Here is a 22,362-nt window from a genome sequence, read left to right as displayed (position 1 = left end):
ATTATTACTGCTTCTACTCTCAGCACGGGTCATTGTGTGTAGTCTATACATTAGCACCTCAAGATGGTTTTTTGATGCTGCAAAAGCAATTAAATTCCCACAATAAGTTCTCCAAAACTATAAACGTGTTCAGTAACAAAAGCCAAATGAAATATTACAAGGGTCTAAACATGTAAATAGGTAGCCTACTCCTCATTATGGTATTTTAAGAATACCCATAGATTCCTTAGAACTCTAAAAAAAAAAAAACAACAACCATGATTCTTGAACAAAGTAACAAGTAGGAAAAGTTTACCACCTGCCTCTGTTTCTCTAACTACCATATTTGACTATTTTTCTCTCTCTCAGAATTGTCTGTCTCAGGCGGGTGGATTATTACTTTCTCCTTAGAGTGTGTACAGATACATATATGTGTGCATAGATATCATCCATATGTCATTGTTTTTCACATTATTTGCAATTTAAAAACCAAAATAAAATTAATTTCTTTGCGGCACTGGCAAAAGCATCCGTCATCATTTTCAAGACTTTACAATAATAAGTAATGTCCAAATTACGGTTTCTCTCATGACTGCTAACTTACTGAATATCACTTTTACTTGATGGGAAATTAATATGCATATAATGCCACGAGCCCCTGGTTGAAAAGGACCTAGGTGTAAAATAGATTCGCTTTCATTTCCTCCCCTGTGGTACTGATTTTGATTGTGGAACAGAAGGTATGAATTTATAACATGATGTGTGATTAAGTAACAGCTGTCAGTAATTGGATGCAGCAAAGTTCCTAATGAAACCTTTAAGTCATGAAATATTTACCTGATTTTTGTTTCACTACAAAGACCGAAAATCAATGTAGGTTATTAAAACATCTGGCTCAAGTTTTGAGTTTTTGCAATCCTGAAAACTCTACCTCAAATAGTTGTTTCTATAAGGGGAGACCACTTGATTTTTTTGTGTGCGTTCATGAATTTGTGGATTAGAGTTGCTTTTCTCCACAATGATAGAATGTTATGTTAATATGTTTTATATTGAGATATTTGCACTTCCCTGAAACATATACCCAGATGATTGAAATTATTTTTTTTTCTAGGAATGAATCTTTGTGAATGAAATAGCACATCAGCTTTCAAAGGTTTAAAAAATATACACTAGATACTATAAAACCTGTTGCCGTTAAATTGTAAAATCTTCTTTCTCCAGTGAAGAAAAGATCTTGCCTAATGTTTTAAAAGGCGTTAAAATTTACCCAAATAAGAGACTAATTTTAGGAAGTATATGTTACTATTAAATGAAATGTTCATGGATCCAAATTCTTCAATGAATGCCTAAATAATACTTTCACATTTCTGTTTTATTTCTCCTAAAAAGGAAGACTATTACCTGAGAGTCAGAATCAGAGATATCAAGGTAGTATAAAGCTTTCCAAAACCAGATAAATATTATTGTCCCCAGCTTGGAGGTGAAAAGTCCAGAGTAAGGAAATAAACAGAATATCAAAACTGAGGTGTCCAGACTTTTAAAGAAGTCTGGGTATGACAAATGACACAAGCATAGCAACCTCACGTTGTGTTAAAAATCGATGTTACATTCCTCAACCGATTTGCCTTAATAACCCATTGCACAAGTGAGTAAACATACATATTCCACATGGACCCATTATCTTTTGGCTTCTGGAACAAGAACTTTCCAAAAGTCATTTTTACGTGAGAATAACATTCAGATGAAAGTGCTTTCACAACATAACAGTGCCCTTCCATCTCAGAACTGTAGTTATTAAGTTGACAGAAGCTTGGCTCAGATAAAGACATCCATCCATCCACGGAGAGACTTTTAAAAGAGATATTAAAATAGTTGTCAAAAAGTCATCTACGTGTTAACAGTTTCCCTTGTCTTATGCAGCAGGAAAAAAACAAGTTTATGGGCTAAAGAAAGGTTTAAAACTATTGACTGAGGAGGGTGGTAAACTCAGTGCAAATGGAGATAGGCCACTGGCAAGAGGTTATGCACACAAAGCGTGACTTAAATGTAATATAATCAGATTTAGTTCTTTGTCCTCGAGGGCTCTAATTTTATAGTTAGACAACTCACAGTGGGACCTATTTTATATAGCAGTAAAATAATAGATTGGATAAGAATAGGTTTAATTGCCAGGCAAAGCTATTTAATTTAGCTACAAACTGTTATGAATTACATTATTAGTAAAATAAAATTTAAAAAAATCAACCCATAAGCAGTTGGTAAAGACAATAGCAGTTTCTCTTTAATATGGTCTATTTTATCACTAAACAGTTCAAACACAGAAAAGTGTAAAGGAACATACTGTAAACCTTATTTTCCAAACCCACTCAGGTTCAGGGCACCTTAACAGTGTGTCCTCTTTGTTGGGGATCTTTTATAACCTTTTGATTGTTTAGGCCTCCCTGATTTTTCTTAACCCCATCTCTCCTCTGAGGTATTCAGCAACCTTTACTGCCTCCTTTAACTTTCTAGTTAAAAGTCAAGTGCTTTAATTTAACCCACAAGGCCATTCGTGATGAGAACCCTAACACTCTAATTTAAGATCCTGTTCATCTCCTACCTGAACTCGTGTTTGAATTATACTTTCATAGCCAGTCTATATGATTTAGATGCCTCTATTTTATGTTCACCTAGTACCCTGAAAATGCCTTTATCATAGTTACTGTCACCCCTATGTTGTAAAAATTATTCACTTAGCTGTGTTATCTAGTTTAATAAGTTTCCTTAGGATAAAGATTACATAATTAGTTGGCCAAATATGCTCATAAAAAGTGTAGTGCTTGCTTCACAGATATGTTTGTTACCTGGATGTTTCTCTTTGGGAAAAAAAAATCTGTATTAAAGCCAAAAATCTCAAAAAAATTATAGATACTTGCTAAATGAAGCAGGTTTGGTGCAGTTAAGAACTCAACAAACACTGAATAAACATAAAACTTGAAGAGAATAAGGGGCACCTGGGTGGCTCAGTGGGTTAGGTGTCTGACTTCAGCTCAGGTCATAATCTCACGGTTTGTGGGTTCGAGCCCCATGTCAGGCTTTGTGCAGACAGTTTAGAGCCTGGAGGCTGCTTTGGATTCTGTGTCTCCCTCTCTCTCTGCCCCTCCCTGACTTGTGCACACTCTCTCTCACTCAAAAATAAATAAACATTAAAAATAATTAAAAAAAATAAAAGAGCAGACATTCAAAATTACTTTAAGATGAGAAGATATCTATTTTATGTTTAGTTGCTATTTTATGTCCCTGACTTTAAATGGAGATTATTAATTACTGCTTGTATAGAATTCATGTAAATTTATATAAAACAAATGTGAGCTGCTAAACATTTGTTTGATTTATACATTCCTAATAATTATCTATTTTCCCTCCAAAATGGAGCGATCGATTTAGATGTTTTTGGAAGAGAAGAGCACCTAAATTTTTTTCCCTTTTACTTTTTTGTTGTTCTCGGCTCATCTCTCCTCATAATGCCTCATCAAGATTATCTGTATTATTCAAAAATAGTTTGCTTTTATGGATGCTTTATTGCCTCACATGACAAAACACTGGTGGAGAAAAAAAAAACCCAGACAGACACATCCTAGGAACTAATTTTTTTCTAAGTTGTGCTTCAGTGCGTTAAAAGAAAGAAAGAAATATATACAGAAGCAGCTGTTACTGCTCTATCAAGGTACTAAATAGCTGACCTAGTTGGTCCTAATTATTGATAGTTTGCCACTGCTTCTACAAAACGTTAGCAGAATTGACAGCAGGAACACACATGATTTATTCATTCAGAATGATCTATAGCTTCCTGCATTTTAGGCTCCAGGCACAAACACTGTTCAATGCCATGTCATTCAGCAAGAACCAGGCTGAGACAGGAAGCACTTTAGCATGTTTACAGAAATATCTTTTAAAACAGACTTAACTATCAGACAACCCCCTTGTAAAACCCTTGCCCTAAGAAACTTGGGTAAAAGATTATCACTCCACACTCAACAAAAATCAATTTTGGAGACTGACAGTTACTCAGACTGATGTTGGATTTCCTTTATTCGTTGAATTGAATTGCCTGTAGACTTTGAATATGTTAACATTCACCAGGTGCTTTTTCCTGACTCCGGTGACTTTTTTTTAAAGCCATTAAAAATCCCTCTTGCATTTTTATCAAGTATCCTATGTATACAGTGGAGAAGACTGTGATTGATAGTTGTTTAAGAAACCAACAATTGGTGAAAGGCAAGCCTGCCAATTTTTATATATCCTGGAATAATGATAACATTAATAATAATACTAAGGCACAGTTGAGGACATAGTAAATACCAGGCATCTGTCCAGCCCTTTACATGCATTATCCATTTAATCCTCAGCCGAAACTCTCCAAAGTATGTGTGATCTCCAGCTACCAAAGCTGTCACCGAGGCTAAAATATGTTGAGTATCTTGTCCAAAGTGACAGAAATTCCAAGAGCACTAATTGACAGCAAAGTCTCAGAGACCAAGACCTGAGTTCTCAATCACTATGTTAAATTACATTTTTATTTTCAGTATTCCTCTTATTCCACGAGGAACTCCACGATGAATCCATCACCTGAACACGAGAGATTATTTTGATGTGAATGATTTCCAGATTTGTCTCCAAATTTTATCACCTGCCTAAACTGCCGATCTGTAACCCCCAATGCCTAACGTTGTTCCGACGGGACTGCTGCCCTTTTACACCAATACCACCCCCAACCTTCATTTATTCTCACATGCTTCCACTTTTCTTCAAATTCAGGCTCCAAAGAAAACTTACCATTCCTCTTCCTCCAACCTCAGATCGAATTCTTTCCTTTGGCTGAGCAGCCGCCATCTAGAGAATAGAAGAGATACGGTAGAAGTGGCAGAATATGGCTTTGGCTGTTGCCACGGAAGCAGAATCATGGGGCCTCCCATCTTCTTTCTCTCTTTGCACTCACGTTTGCACTCATCTCCCAGTTCCCAGTACACACGTAGATTCATTCTGTACTCTGGGGTCTCATCCTTTGTTTCATCGTAAAATATGCTCTTGGGGAAAGATCTGAAAACAAACAATTGTCCCATTTACTTTTAGTTCTTTCCTTTTGTGTTTGAATTGTAAGAAAGGATTAAAAATGGATAGATTTTTATTTATTACAATGCCAATTGGTAGAGGTTTCACTGAGCAAAAGGGCCCTTTGCTTATCTTATTTTACGCTGGTAACACACTGATAGGTACTTTCTCTTTAGCACATTCTCAACAGAAGACCAAAGCAAGAATAGAGAAGAGATCAGGATGTGAGAGTTCTTTAAGGGTTCTCTTTGTACTGGGCATCATACAGAGTGATGATGGATGTCTTCAGAACAATCACTGAAAGAGACCCATGTTAAAAATGATGCTCCTTGAGAATCTCCAAGTGGATGAAGGGATTTTAAGTGGTTGGAGAAGAGGCAAGTCAAATTGAAAACAAATTGGATTTCCACTTTATATTAACAACAAATCACTGAGCACCAAAAATTTTAAAGAGGCTGGGGGATTGAAATGAACATAATATGATTATTAATCTTAGAATTTTAATATTAAATTGCCTCAGCTCCTGAGCATTTCTCAGGAAATTCTCCCAAATGCACAGATTTGTCTGATCATAAATGTGTGGTTGTCCACTCACCTGGGGATTTAGTGCTTCTTAATAATCTTTGATTTTCCTTAGGCAGTTTTCTTTCCTACTTCCTCAAAAATTATTTCCAACTTCAAAATTTTCCTACAAGCTTTTCTTTCTCCTGTTCCCTCTCAAGGCTCTACGTATATGTATGGGTAAAGTTTTCAGCTCTAAGTAATGTTAAAATGACATTTGGAAAAGAAATCTCCACGATGTCACCCAGAAACACTTCACACAATATGTGTACTACCCTTTATATTATGTTCTTTAAAAAAATTAGGCGTAGTGGCAAGACTGAAAATGAAAAAAAAATTTTGATAAAATTTGACTCTAACCCCCATATTCACTTTCTGAGAAACATCAGGTAACTGTTCAATTTTCCTTAGTGTTAGTGCTTAGCATCTTCTTTCAGCTCAATTCTTTCAGCTCAATCTCTTACACAAGAGATAGCATTCTCTGCTTGTTTTCTGTATGTAAACTTCACCTCTCAATCAGATTGCAACTTTGTATATGTTTCTCATAGTAACTCACAGAGTGTTAAGCAGGTGTGGCTGACAAGGAATCTGCTTTTATTTTAGCTTTCTATTTTATCATAATGTTAGCTGATAATCCAATATGTAATAATAACTCACTTGGTGAGATTTACAAGGGTAAAATTTGTGAAATCTTATATATATATATATATATATATGTATATATATGAATATATATACATATATATAAATATATAAGTATATATATTATTTGAATATATATACATATATATAAATATATAAGTATATATTATATGAATATATATACTTATATGTATAAGTATATATATTTATATTATATATACATATTATATAAATATATATGTACATGTATATGTACATACATAATATATATACACATATATGTATATATGTATATATAATATATTATATTATATATATTTATATTAGAAGTATATATTTATGTATATAAGTATATATTCACATATATGTGAAATTATATATATATTACAAAATATAAAAAGTTAAATGTGTGCTGTGTTTAATTCTATAATTCCAAGAAAAATTTCCTCTAAAGAATCTACTTTTCTACTTTAATTAAATATTAACTTATGTCAAAGCCTAGAAAAAAATCTTAATGTAAACATATAGTTCATGATCAATACATAAGGAACAAAAAAAGCCTGAAACATAATAAAAACTGCACCGTAGATTTATACATTCCTTTTTTGTGGTTTACGGGTAGTTTATTATCTGCTTTTTACTAACCTCAAAAGAACACACTGTCTTTAAGAAACATCAACTTTTTTATATTAAATCAGAATAATAAACAACCCATGGAGATAAAGATAACTTCATTAATGATGATAGGAAGCTGGCTCGGATATAAGTAATTTCCGACTCTTATCTTTTGTTTTTAGTCTCAACTTCAAAAGAGTAATGAGAATCAGCTTTTCCTTCTGCTCCTTCTCAAAGCTCTTTGTAAATGTATTGGGGAAGTTTTAGGTGCTATGTAATGCTAAGATGACATTGGAAAAGAAATCTATTACTATATTTTTAAACAGTATTTATTTCCATTATGTTGTATCAACAGCACTAAATAATTACCAGAAAAAGAAATCCATGACCTGAATCACTATTTAGCAATTTCTGTTGCCGCAATACATGTTTTAATCATAATAATTAAGGGTACAAATACCCAGGACTTTATTTATTAACTGTGGAGTATTAAGTGAGAAATATTTGTTTCACAATATTGAATGTGAAACAATTCGTATGCCTTTAAGGATATAACCTAGAAGCCACAAGTATAATAAAGTCAGGTAGATATAATACTAACAGAAAAATATTTTTGCTGAAATATAGTTAATGTAGAATGGAATTGTAAAGATGAGTTCTATTAGAAGGTTAAGCTTACTTTCTTTTTCTCCTTCTCCTTTCTCCTTTTTATTCTTTCTTCATTTCCTGTCTTCAATTTCTGAGACAACTTCTCACTCTGTAGATCTAGGAATGATCTGTGCATTAGGGACCAATAACACCTGTCCTTCATCCAGATTCTGGTTCCCGATTCCATTTGCTTTTAGAATAAACCCTTCCTCCTCATACCCAGCACATTTAAACCTGCCTCTTCCTTTACTTGTCAATGTACAACTCTCCTTCTTCATTAAATATCTCTAGACCCTCCCCAAAACATGGTGAATTCAAGAAGCAGAAAGATGTTTGTTTTGATATTGAGGGGAATTAAAGTGTTGTTAACACTAAAGATATAGGCAGAAACCATGTCAAAAACCATTGGATGGGTAAACCAACAAGTTTAAACTTTATTATGAAAGTCATAGAGTGCGGAGAGAACTCTGAGGAAGAACAGGTTAAATTCTTATTTGTGTTTGAGAAAAATCACTGTAACTGAAAGAAAGGATACATTAGAAGCAAGAAAGACTGGAGCCTGGGATAATATTTTATCTCTTTGAATAATTAGGCATGTGTACACAAAATAACTGTAGGTATTTTAATACTGTAGGTATTTAATTACATCTTGCATATAAGAATTTTATGGCCAAGTGACTTGTAAGTATACTTGTAAGGATACTAAACTGTGATGATCTACGTAAATTTTATTAGAATTTAAGTGGAAAGGAACTAAGATGTGGGTCTTCCTCCAATTAATTCAATAACTTTCCTTCTTAAACACACACATACATACACACATATCCTGTTCCACTGAAATTGGCAAAAGCACATTTTTGTTAAACTTTACAATGACAAATAAATTGTATTGAGCATACATGTAATCATAATTGTAATTGTTTAATGCCTAGGAGCCACCACATGCTGATAATAGACTTTTAATAGAGAAAATTTTGTAAGATGTCTTTGGTCCACAGGGCATAGTTGGCATTGTCTCTAAGTTACTTTCCCCCAATATTGTACATGACTACATTTAGCGTCTGAAAAATCTCAGTCTTATTTGTCTATAAGAAACATAGCTCAATGCTTTAGCTACCAAAATTAACATAAAGAATTCAGTAAATGAGAGAAACTGTTAAGTGACAGGTATTAAAAGAATACATTGTCTGTTACTTGAAAAGCAGTAGAGGATTATACCACACACCTAACTATGCACACATAAACCTCATATTCCTAGGTATTTTGTGTGTATGTATTGGAATTTATATTTCATGTGTAACAAATGTGGAATCTGAGACAAATATCTAAACGAAACCAATGGTAGTTTTAGATTCCATTTTCAGTAAACTTGGCCAAAATTTACAGGTTTGATTTAGTGTAGAAAAATTGATTGGCAACATCAGTACAGAACTGGACAGAGTCTAGAAAGATTAAGACTAGGCCTTGCAGTTCGTATGTCCACAAAAACACCCACAGAACTAGGGCAGAGAAGAAAATGTTCTGACTTTGAAATCAGACATATCCATGTTCAAACTCCAGTTTGACCACTTAGCACTGAATAATCTTGAACAAGCTTCCTAGTCTTTCTTGAGCTCTGTTTCATTTGTAAATTGAGATAATATTATTAACCTCAAAAAATTGTCATACAGATGAAATGAGGTAACACATATATTACATCTAGCACAGAGTCTAAAAGCAGTTGTATAATAAAAAGTAGCTTTCATAAAAAAATAAAAAAAGTAAATTTTAAAGGGGTGCCTGGGTGGCTCAGTCGGTTAAGCGTCCGACATCAGCTCAGGTCATGATCTCACAGTTAGTGAGTTCAAGCCCCTCATCGGGCTCTGTGCTGACAGCTCAGAGCCTGGAGCCTGCTTCAGATTCTGTGTCTCCCTCTCTCTCTGCCCCTGCCCTGTTCATGCTCTGTCTCTCTCTGTCTCAAAAAAATTAAAAAATTTAAAAAAAGGTAGCTTTCATGTAGTTGCAAACTGAACTGTCAAAAAAAAAAAAAAAAAAAGACACACACACACACACACACACACAAATGCCATTAAGAGCACAAAACAGTTAAAATGTGATTTTTTTTTTCCGGAGGGGAAGTTTGAAAAAATTAATGAAAGAGGAAGACTTAGACAAATTAATAAAAGTATCCTCAGTATGTGGTTAGGATTTCAATATGTAAAATTGATGTAAAAGGGATTTTCAGACAGAGAGAACAGCAGAAAAAAGTGCTACAATGCTTGGATGTTTTAATATGGGTAAGTGGTACTGCTTAACCAAAGTGGGGTTAGGTCTAGTCATAAAGAGTCTTGAAAACCACACGAGAAAGTAGAATTTGATTTTTGATGCACTGAAGAGCAATTGACATTGTTTGAACAAGTAAATATTATTAAATAACATTTCTTCCTTTACCAAGGTTGTGTCTCTTATTTTGACTTAAAAGCTAATGATCCTGACAATAGTCAAGTTAATGGTAGAAAAGCCATTGTAATTATGTACAGGAGCCCCACAAAGATATGAGACTCCAAAAAGACAGCAAGGAATTGAGCCTTATATACCCTCCTGAGCTAAGGAAAGGGAGAGGGTGTCTGGGCACTTCAAAAGGTAAGAAGGCAGATCACAGGAAGATGAGACAAGGAAATATTTGGTAAAGAAAATTTGCCCTGGCACACAGGGCTACTCCAAGAAACAAATCAAAGCACACCTGGTGGAGGGTCCAAAATATCACTACGAGTAGGGTAATAAAATAATCAAAGTCACACCAAAAGAGCAAGTAACAATCTCCTGAAAAACACCTCCTAAGTGGCCAGGCCCTGGACAGTGTATGACCCTCCTTTAATATAGCAGTGCTCGCAGGTGCAGAGCGCACAACAAGCTTTTAAAACACATAAGGGACAGAAAACTAGCCAAATTGATGTAATGAAAGAATTCTCCTCAAAAGACATTCTAGGAAGTAGTGACAGCTAACAAATTGATCAAAACCAATTTAAGCAATATAACTGAACAAGAATTTAGAATAATAGTCATAAAATTAATTGCTGGGATTGAAAAAAAGGATAGAGAACAGCAGAGAATCTATTGCTACAGAGATGAAAGGACTAAAAAATAGTCATGATGAATTAAAAATGCTATAAATGAGGTGCAAAATAAAATGGAGGCGACCACAGCACGGATTGAAGAGGCAGAGGGGAGAATAGGTGAATTGGAAGATAAAATTATGAAAAAAGAGGAAGCTGAGAAAAAGAGAGATAAAAATATCCAGGAGTACCAGGGAGATTTAGAGAAATAAGTGATGCAATCAAATGGAACAATATCTGTATCATGGGAATTCCAGAAGAGGAAGAGAGAGAGAAAGAGGCTGAAGGTGTACTTAAACAAATCATAGCTGAGAACTTCCCTGATCTGGGGAAGGAAATAGTCATTGAAATACAAGAGGCACAGAGAACTCCCTTCAGACATAACTTGAATCGATTTGCACAACATATCATGGTGAAACTGGCAAAATACAAGGATAAAGAGAGAATTCTGAAAGCAGCTAGGGATAAACGGGCTCTAACAAAGGGAGACCCATAAGACTAGTGGCAGACCTATCTACTGAAACTTGGCAGGCCAGAAAGGAATGGCATGAAATCTTCAATGCAATGAACAGGAAAAATATGCAGCCAAGAATCCTTTACCCAGCAAGTCTGACATTCAGAATAGAAGGAGAGATAAAGGTTTTCCCAAACAAACAAAAACTGAAGGAATTCATCACCACTAAACCAGCCCTACAAGAGATCCTGAGGGGGCCTCTGTGAGTGAAATGTTGCAAGGACCACAAAGTACCAGAGACACCACTACAAGCATGAAACCTACAGATATCACAATGACTCAAAACCCATATCTTTCAATAACAACACTGAATGTAAATGGACTAAATGCTCCACCCAAAAGACATAGGGTATCAGAATGGATAAAAAAAACACCCATCGGGGTGCCTGGGTAGCTCAGTCAGTTAAGCATCCAACTTCCACTCAGGTCATGATCTCACGGTTCATGAGTTCGAGCCCCACATCAGGCTCTGTGCTGACAACTTGAAGCCTGAAGCCTGCTTTACGTTTTGTGTCTCCCTCTCTCTCTGCCCCTCCCCCACTCACACTCTGTCTCTCTCTCAAAAACAAAATAAAACACACAAAAAAATTTAAAAAACAAAACAAGACCCATCTATTTGCTGTCTACAAGAGACTCATTTCAGACCTGAGGACACCTTCAGATTGACAGTGAGGGGATGGAGAACTATCTATCATGTTACTGGAAGTCAAAAGAAAGGTGGAGCAGCCATACTTATATCAGACAAACTAGACTTTCAATTAAATGCTGTAACAAGAGATGAAGAAGGGCATTATATAATAATTACACGGTGTATCCATCAGGAAGAGTTAACAATTATAAATGTCTATGCACCAAATTCGGGGCACCCAAATATGTAAAACAATCACAACCATAAGCAAACTTATTGATAAGAATGTGGTAATTGCAGGGGACTTTAATACCCCACTTACAACAATGGATAGATCATTTAGACAGAGAATCAATAAAGAAACAAGGGCCCTGAATGATATATTGGATCAGATGGACTTGACAGATATATTTGGAACTCTGCATCCCAAAGCAACAGAATATACTTTCTTCTCCAGTGCACATGGAACATTCTCCAAGATAGATCACACACTGGGTCACAAAACAGCCCTTCATATGTATAAAAGAATTGAGATCATACCATGCACACTTTCAGATCACAATGCTATGAAACTTGAAATCAACCATAGGAAGATTCTGGAAAAACTCCAAACGCATAGAGGTTAAAGAGAATCCTACTGAAGAATGAATGGGTCAACCAGGCAATTAGAGAAGAAATTAAAAAATATATGGAAACAAATGAAAATGAATATACAACAGTCCAAAAACTTTGGGATGCAGCGAAGGCAGTCCTGGAAAACACATTGCAATCCAGGCCTATCTCAAGAGACAAGAAAAATCACAAATACAAAATCTAACAGAACACCTAAAGGAAATAGAAGCAGAACAAAGATACCACAGATCCAGCAGAAGAGAAATAATAAAGATCAGAGCAGAAATAAACAATATAGAATCTAAAAAAACAGTAGAGCAGATCAATTAAACCAGGAGTTGGTTTTTTGAAAAAATAAACAAAATTGATAAACCTCTAGCCAGGCTTCTGAAAAAGGAAAGGGAGAGGACCCAAATAGATAAGATCATGAATGAAAAAGGAATTATTACAACCATCCCTCAGAAATACAAGCAATTATCAGGGAATACTATGAAAAATTATATGCCAACAAATTGGACAACCTGGAAGAAATGGACAAATTCCTAAATACCCACAGACTTCCAAAACTCAAATGGGAAGAAATAGAAAATTTGAACAGACCCATAACTAGTGAAGAAATTGAATCAGTTATCAAAAATCTCCCAAAAAATAAGAGTCCAGGACCAGATGGCTTCCCTGGGGAATTCTACCAGACATTTAAAGCAGAGATAATACTTATCCTTCTCAACTGTTCCAAAAAATTGAAAGGGAAGGAAAACATCCAGACTCATTCTATGAAGCCAGCATTACTTTGATTCCCAAACCAGAGACCCAGCAAAAAAAAAAAAAAAAGAGAACTACAGGCCAATATCCCTGATGAATATGTATGCAAAAATTCTCAACAAGATACTAGAAAATTTAATTATATAGCATATAAAAAGATTTATTCACCATGATCAAGTGGGATTTATTCCTGGGCTGCAGGGCTGGTTCAATATTTGCAAATCAATCAATGTGGTACATCACATTAATACAAAAGATAAGAGCCATATGATCCTGTCAATTGGTACAGAAAAAGCATTTGACAAAATGCAGCATCCTTTCTTAATAAAAGCCCTCAAGAAAGTCTGGATAGAAGGAACATACTTAAAGATCATAAAAGCCATTTATGAAAAGCCCACAGCCAATATCATCCTCAGTGGGGAAAAACTGAGAGCTTTCCTCCTAAGATCAGGAACATGACAGGGATGTCCACTCTCACTGCTGTTGTTTAACACGGTGTTGGAAGTTCTAGCATCAGCAATCAGACAACAAAAGGAAATCAAAGGCATTAAAATTGGCAAAGATGAAGTCAAGCCTTCACTTTTTGCAGATGACATGATACTACATGGAAAACCCAATAGACTCCACCAAAAGTCTGCTAGAACTGATACATGAATTCAGCAAAGTCGCAGGATACAATATTAATGTACAGAAATGAGTTGCATTGTTATACAACAATAATGAAGCAACAGAAAGAGAAATAAACGTATCCCATTCACAATTGCACTAAGAATCATAAAATACCTAGGAATAAACCTAACCAAAGATGTAAAAGATCTGTATGCCAAAAACTATAGAAAGCTTCTGAAGGAAATTGAAGAAGATACTAAGAAATGGAAAAACATTCCATGCTCATGGATTGGAAGAATAAATATTGTTAAAATGTCAATACTACCCAAAGCAATCGACACATTCAATGCAATCCCAATCAAAATTGCACCAGCATTCTTCTCGAAGCTAGAACAAGCAATCCTAAAATTCATTTGGAACCACAAAAGGCCCCGAATAGCCAAAGTAATTTTGAAGAAGAAAACCAAAGCGGGAAGTGTCACAATCCCAGACTTTAGCCTCTACTACAAAGCTGTAATCATCAAGACAGCATGGTATTGGCATAAAAACAGACACATAGACCAATGGAATAGAATAGAGACTCCAGAATTGGACCCACAAAAGTATGGCCAGCTAATCTTTGACAAAGCAGGAAAGAATATCCAATGGAAAAAGACAGTCTCTTTAACAAATGGTGCTGGGAGAACTGGACAGCAGCATGCAGAAGCATGAAACTAGACCACTTTCTTACACCATTCACAAAAATAAACTCAAAACGGATAAAGGACCTGAATGTGAGACAGGAAACCATCAAAACCCTAGAGGGGAAAGCAGGAAAAATCCTCTCTGACCTCAGCCACAGCAATTTCTTACTTGACACATCTCCAAAGGCAAGGGAATCAAAAGCAAAAATGAACTATTAGGACATCATCAAAATAAAAACTTCTACACTGCAAAGGAAACAATCAACAAAACTAAAAGACAACTTACAGAATGGGAAAAGATATTTGCAAATGAGAGACAAAGGGCTAGTATCCAAAATCTATAAAGAACTCACCAAACTCCACTACTGAAAAACAAATAATCCAGTGAAGAAATGGGCAGAAGACATGAATAGACACTTTTCTAAAGAAGACATCCAGATGGCCAACAGGCACTCAATGTCACTCCTTATCAGGGAAATACAAATCAAAACCACACCGAGATATCACCTCATGCAGGTCAGAGTGGTTAAAATGAACAAATCAGGAGACTACAGATGCCTGTTGTAGGGGGAAAAACTGCCACATTAAAGGGTAGCTTAAGAAAAAGGTACCCTCTTACACTGTTGGTGGGAATGCAAACTGGTGCAACCGCTCTGGAAAACAGTGTGGAGGTTCCTCAAAAAATTAAAAATAGATCTACCCTATGACCCAGCAATAGCACTGCTTGGAATTTGTCCAAGGGATACAGGAGTGCTGATGCATAGGGGCATCGTACCCCAATGCTTATAGCAGCACTTTCAACAATAGCCAAATTATGGAAAGAGCCTAAATGTCCATCAACTGACGAATGGATAAAGAAGATGTGGTTTATATATACAATGGAATACTACTTGGCAATGAGGAAGAATGAAATCTGGCCATTTGTAGCAACGTGGATGGAACTGGAGAGTGTTATGCTAAGTGAAATAAGTCATTCAGAGAAAGACAGATATCATATATTTTCACTCATATGTGGATCCTGAGAAACCTAACAGAAGTCCATGGGGGAGAGGTGGTGGGGGGGGAAGTTACAGAGAGGGAAGGAGGCAAACCATAAGAGACTCTTAAATAATGAGAACAGAGTTGATGGAGGGTGGGAGGGAGGGGAAAGTGGGTGATGGGCATTGAGGAGGGCACTTGTTGGGATGAGCACTGGGTGTTGTATGGAAACCAATTTGACAATAAATTATATTTAATATAAAAAATTTAAAAAATGAAGGTAATGATCCTATTAAGAATACCTAAAAACTCAATTTTCTCCCCAAATGTGTATATTAAGGAACCATATATATTAGCAATGATCACAAATCCTTTATAGCATGACATAGTGTTTGTAAAAGGTATTTTGTACCCTTAGCAATGTTATTTTAAGAATTTGGCACAAACATTCTGATATTGAGAACTAGCAGTCATGACACGTTTGTAAATGCTTTTTATATAAAGAAAAATCTTCCCATATTTAGGATGTGATAGTCTCAGAGCCCCCCAAATTTCTCTGAGCTCATGATGAACCATTCTTCATCTCTCCTCCTTGGAGAGGCCTTATAGGTTCTGTTGAAACAGACAAAACTTTCTTGCTACTGCATAATAAACAGGCTAATCCCCCACCCAGTAAACATTCTTTGGAAAGAAAACAGCTGGTGTATGAAAGAGAAGCTTGCTCACACATTTCAAGATAACTTCCGATTAGATTTATCCTTAGATTATTCCAACCCACAATGTTTCTGGCTTGAATATAAAACATATTGAGTGTTTCAGGAAGGAATATTTGTTTCTGAATACCAGGCTCTGTGCTCAGCCTAGCAGAAAGGTCTCTTATCTTTCTGGGCTCCCACAGGCTTGTGGAATAAAAGTGAGTTGTGCATCGTTGGTTTGCTGTGGGCCCCAAAACCATATCGAACTGCATGTGTCATGCTCTTCATTCAACAGATGGAAAATATTGCCTTACAGCTCAGTGCCAGGAAGAGAGGCTCATTGGGAGAGGTGAATAGGAGCCCAGAGAGGCGTACAGGCTGTGTGCATTCCAGTGAGGGGTTAATGGTCAAGGAAAGTCGAAGTTCACTGAGGCAAGACAGAGAGAAATGGCCAAGCTGCCTTTGTGATTGATGATCAGTAGAATGCAAAGGAAGAAGAGAAAGTCAGACAAAAAGACATTTTAGTATGGAACACAAGCATTAATAGTAACTATCACAACCAACTCTGATGATGATTTATAGTGTGGCTCTTGGGCAAATCCACCCATCTGGAGTTGTTAATAATATGCAAACCACGAAAAAATTCTCCAAAATAAAAGAGTACATTACAACCACAAAAGTTATTTTGGAATTTTGCTTCTTCTTTCAGTATTTTATGTCCTCACTTGATATCTGAAGTCATCCATCTATATCCAGTTGCACAGTGCAATGTGGAATTGAAGTTTAATCATGAGTCCCACCAAGCAGAATGATCTGTCCACTTCTTATTAACTTCAACGTTGATTGGCTTGTACCTCTTTCTTAAGCTACCCTTTAATGTGGCTGCTTTTATATTTTCTGATTTTAGTTCCCTGCTTTAGTATCACATGTTGTATCAGCCCTCCCCAAATTGAGAAGTGCAGACCTAATGAAATGATATGTTTGACACCTTACAAATCCAGATAATGGAGGTCAACAAACCTACTTCACTCCATTGAGGAAACTACAGGCTTTGCACAGGGAGAGGAAAGTGTAATTTACTCAGTTCATGAAGATTCATTCCTATTTCTATATGACCTTCATGTTAAAGCATGAAGGACAGAGTGCAGGAGAGGTAACATCAAATTCAAGTGGTTGCCTGAAATTCCTGAGTACGCTAAAATAACTCCCAGAAGATGTGCATGTTTTCTTTTAGTAGAATAGCTTTGTCCACATTGAATGCGTTTTGTAACAAGTCAGAAGGTAGATGAATGACGAATAGATGATGATGACAGATAAATAACAGGTGGAATATCTTTTGCCTCATCATGCTGTAAGTTAATGTTTAGTAAGTGCTTACTATGTATTAGATACTTTACGTTTATATTTACCTCTCTTCATCCCTATTTAACTCTATAAATTCCTTTCTTGGCTACATATTCTTTGATACAGAAATGGAGACACAGTTTCAAAGTCGCATAGTCACTATGTGGCAGAGCTGGAGGACCCATTCAAGCAGAGGCCAAAAGCCCGTGTGCTAAACTGCTCTTCCAGGGAAATGGATCAAATTATTAATTTAAAGCCAATCACATCAAAGGCTTGTGAGATGAGGCAAGAAAGACCTTCCCCCACTTCCAACATGAAGGATATATATTGTTGTGCCCCTACAGTGCTCAGAAGCTCAACAGAATTGTCACTGACAACCTGTGGCACAAAGACTGAGACAGAACATTGTACCACTCTGGGTTTACATACCCCTGCAAGAACTACCCAATTTAAACCACCCAGTTTAATCTTCCCCCTTCAGCATTAATGGTCTTTTACTTTCTTGTGGTTTGTTAGTTGCTCATGTGCAATAATTTGCCTCATCATAGTCAATGTGAACATTTAATGTTACACAATAAGTGATTTCAGTCAAACTCTGATAAGTTTATACGGAGAATAAGACTGGTCCCATGTTGTGATCACTAATTATTTTATTTTAGATTTGAAAACAATTTAAAATATATTCATAACTAGAATCCTTGAAAGAAATTTGAATTTGCCTTTGGCACACTAAGCCATTAAGATATTCCACCATTTGGTATAAAAATGTGCACTTAAGCAGTATACTGACACTTTTTTTACAGCAACCACTGGCAACAAAATAAATGAGCATTGCCGGTCATGCTGGCAAGAGTCTCCATCATGTTACTTCAAGTAACAGATGATTTTGTATCCAAATCTGTCTGGTTAGAAGGAAAACAGTAATCACCAACATGGGACCAGGTCTCACAGAAAACTCAAAGCTATAGAACCATAATACACGGGGGAAAAACAAGTAGAAGGATTAAATCAGAATTTAAAGTGTCTTCACCTTAGCTGGAGAACTCTTCTTGCTGCCAACAGCAGGGAATTTCTGATGTCAACTGTTTTACCAACGGCAGATTGTCTCTGCCTTCACCTTGTCTGCTTCTGTCCTGAATGTCACGCAGCAATTCAAATGCAAATTCCTTTACTCTTTTGGTATATCCATCTAGCTCCAGGTTACTTCCATATTTCATAAGTAGATCGTTTCTTCGGCTTTGTGTTATAGATGAAAAATAAAAGTATTACAAACTCATGTTTTTTCTGAAATAAACTGGCTCTCAATTTCTGACAAGCAACAGGAGGGAATTGGCTTTTAAGAATGCATTAAGGAGGTGCCTGGGTGGCTCAGTCAGTTGAGGGTCCAACTGTTGATTTCGGCTCAGGTCATGATTCCAGGGTGGTGGAATTAAGCCCCACATTGGACTCCACACTGAGCATGGAGCCTGCTGAAGATTCTCTCTGTCTCTCTTTCTCTCTCTCTCTCCCTCTGTGTCTCTCTCCCCCTCTCATGCTCTCTCTGTCTGTCTGTCAAAATAGATAAATTAATTAATAATAATGATTAGAGTAACATGCATTTAGGAGATAACAAATCACCTGGAGGCAGGCAACTGCGGGGGGGCTAATTCAAAGTTTTGAGCACAACTTGGCCCTTGCATTGTGTCATTGTAACTCTCTGTTTTTCTCAGTTGTTTAAAGTGTGAAGTCTTGCACAACAAACCACAAAACAGAAAAAAAAGATGAAAGGTAGTTTAAGAGTTAGGTACTGAAACCTCAGTGAGTGGTATTTCAGAATATTACATAGGAATGCCAATAATTGACATGCTTCCTACTTAGGCAGATGTTATTTTCTTAGCTGAATTTTGAAAAGTGGAGTCCCATGTTTGGAGAGCTGATTTATGAAAGGGTATCAAATTCCAAATCTCCTTTATTCATTCGCAGGAAACCTCCTTATCAAAAAATACTATATCAAGTCATAAGTTAGATAAAAATGATTCCCTATTTTTTTCTTAGAAATATTTAACCTGAAAACCATTACTCTGTTTTTAAATCAGTTTTAAAATTAACTTTCAAGGTTTGAAAAAAGGTTGCCATCTGCTTGGATGTCTGGAAGCAGGAATGTGGGTGAAGAAAGAGAGAAATTCCATGATGTAAATATAGCCAAATATTCCATTTATTAACATTATTCCTTCTATTTTTTGGCCGAGAATATCTAAATATCTGACACTGCACTCTATTTGCTACCCCTTTAGAGGATACAGCTGTAGGATTGAAATGGGACAATAATTCTGTTGGTCAAAATTTGTTGCCTAGATCCCATATGTATAATACTGGATGTATTATTTTTTCAAAATAATAAGCTTTATAGTCTAATGGAGGAAAATACTCGGGGCGCCTGGGTGGCTCAGTCGGTTAAGCGTCCGACTTCAGCTCAGGTCATGATTTCATGGTCTGTGAGTTCGAGCCCGGCATCGGGATCTGTGCTGACAGCTCAGAGCCTGGAGCCTGCTTTGGATTCTATGTCTCCCTCTCTCTCTGACCCTCCCCATTCATGCTCTGTCTCTCTCTGTTTCAAAAAAAATAAACATTAAAAAAAATTAAAAAAAAGAAAATACTCAATATGCATAAAGGAAATAAACTATAATATGAAAAATGGAGCATATTCAAGTTAAGTGTAAATACATAAATCTTAATATACGTTATTGATGAAAAATGATCATATATTTCCAGAGTGGAGCTTACCATGAGGCTAAGATTCTCTCACAAGCAATCTTTTCCTGACTTCCTTTCAGTAGAGTTTACCTCCCAACATATTCAAACACACATGAGCACATGCACACACACACACACACACACACACACACACACACCTTTGTGCATAACTACAACTTCTATTTCTATTTTGAATTGCTTCACTTAGAGAACTTTTCCAAATAGCTCATTTGGGGTGCCTGAGTAGCTGAGTCATCTAAGCATCCAACTTTGGCTCAAGTCATGATCTCGCAGTTTGTGGGGTTCTGTGCTGACGGCTCAGAGCCTGGAGCCTGCTTCAGATTTTGTGTCTCCCTCTCTGCCTGCCCCTCCCCCTGCTTGCATTCTCTCTCTCTCTCAAAAATAAAGAAAACATTAAAAAAAACTATTTTAAAATATAAATCATTTGAGGGAGGAAATTAGCAAATAAATTCACAGTGATAGTAGCAGTAAACATGAAATTTTTTAATTTATGGAAAATTTATTTGTAATCTCAAAGAAATGTCAGTTGACTCTTTTATATACTCTGTTGTAAATTATAGCAGGACCTTACCTACAGTTTTTTTTTTATTTTTTTTAAGTTTATTTATTTATTTAGAGAGCACATGAGTGGGGTAGAGGCAGAGAGAGAGGGGAGACAGAGAATCCCAAGCAGGCTCTGTGCTGTTAGCACAGAGCCCAATGCAGGGCTCGAACTCACAAACCGTGAGATCATGACCTGAGCCGAAACCAAGAGTCAGATGCTTAACAGACTGAGCCACCCAGGCACCCCAGGACTTTACCTACAATTTTTGATAGAATATACCTGAGTCTGAATGGGAAGAGGAAAGTGAGACTGGGGTGCTAAGATATACTCACAGTGATTAGATATATTTGATAACATTTTTCAGAAGAAAATAAGAATAAATGATTCTGCCATTTTTGTTTTGTTTTATTTGTTTTGTTTTGTTTTCAGTTCTCATAGTCATATCTTTGCCCTTACATAATGCTTTTTCTATAGTGTCTCCTTTCTCTTTACCCCTCAGGACACACACAAATATATATATATGTAATATACAGGTATATGTGTATATATTTATATAGATATACATAGGAGTATGTATGTATATGTATATTTATACACACATACATATTTTTTCAAATATATATAATTAAGTTAAAAATAAAAATCAGTCTGAACATCTAAAACTATATGTCAAATCTATGTTTTCAAGAGGTAGTTAAATAACAAAGTTAAGGACAATGCATTATCGGCATGTGTTTTTACATTGACAATATCCCTTTACTTGCCTGCTGTTAATCCTTTCTGATTTTTTTAAGACTGAAAACCTTGTGTGTGGTGTTTGTATGTGTGCATAAATAGAAGTCTAAAAGTTAGCAAATCAGTACATATATATGAATAATTATTGAAACTCATTGTGGAATTTAAGAAACAAATGATCATAGGGAAATAAAAGAGAAAAAAACAATAAACAGGTTCTTAACATCAGAACAAACTGATGGTTACCAGAAGGGAGGTGGAAGCATGGGTTAAACGGGTGATGGGGATTAAGGAGGGCAATTGTGATGAGCACTGTGTGTTGTATGAAGTATTGAATCACTTAATTATACACTTGAAACTGATATTACACTGTATGTTACTTAGCTGGAATTTAAATAAAAAAAGAAAAAAAATAATAGCTAACAATTAGAACGTTTCATCTACAATGAGGATAGTGATAATTAGAATTAATTACTATAAATTAGAAAGTATGGGCACCAAGACTATTCCTTATTTTCCTCTGTCTCTTTATCTAAAGAAATCAACACAGACATAGCGTCAAACAAAACTACATAATCAGAGGGAGAATGAGGGATAAAAGTCCACACTAGCAAACCAAAAGCAAGACCCACTGTTGTGTTTATATGATGCTAAGTGCTTCATTCACATCCCAGATCTCTAGGTCCCCATCTTCCTTCTGCCAATCTCTTTGCCTAGAACAACATTAATAAGTTCTGGTACACAAATCTGACATTGACAGTAGGCTCAATATATTTCACCTGCTAAAGTGCATATGAAAAGTAATTGGTTTGGGCACACTTTCTCCAAGACTTTCCATATTATATGTTAACATTAGAGTAACCTAGAATTACT

The 22,362-nt window shown here is 35.9% G+C and overlaps 1 long non-coding RNA gene across 2 annotated transcripts in view; it reads right to left on the bottom strand.

Annotated features, from left to right (window-relative positions):
• The window catches only part of LOC123599148, a 242,242-nt gene that overhangs the window by 3,897 nt on the left and 215,983 nt on the right, over positions 1–22,362 (bottom strand). The window contains exons 1-2 of one of the 2 annotated variants that reach the window (XR_006713002.1): positions 18,487–18,781; positions 4,795–5,058 (exon numbers count right to left, since the gene is read on the bottom strand). This is a non-coding gene — a long non-coding RNA (uncharacterized LOC123599148). Of the gene's footprint in view, positions 1–4,794; positions 5,059–18,486; positions 18,782–22,362 lie in introns of those variants that run through there. The other variant, XR_006713001.1, reaches the window with a different exon arrangement.

Source organism: Leopardus geoffroyi, chromosome A1, assembly GCF_018350155.1.
Source record: "Leopardus geoffroyi isolate Oge1 chromosome A1, O.geoffroyi_Oge1_pat1.0, whole genome shotgun sequence".
Lineage (NCBI taxonomy): Eukaryota > Metazoa > Chordata > Mammalia > Carnivora > Felidae > Leopardus > Leopardus geoffroyi.
The sequence above is the reverse complement of the archived record's forward strand: the minus strand, read 5'-3'. Positions and strand labels throughout refer to the sequence as shown.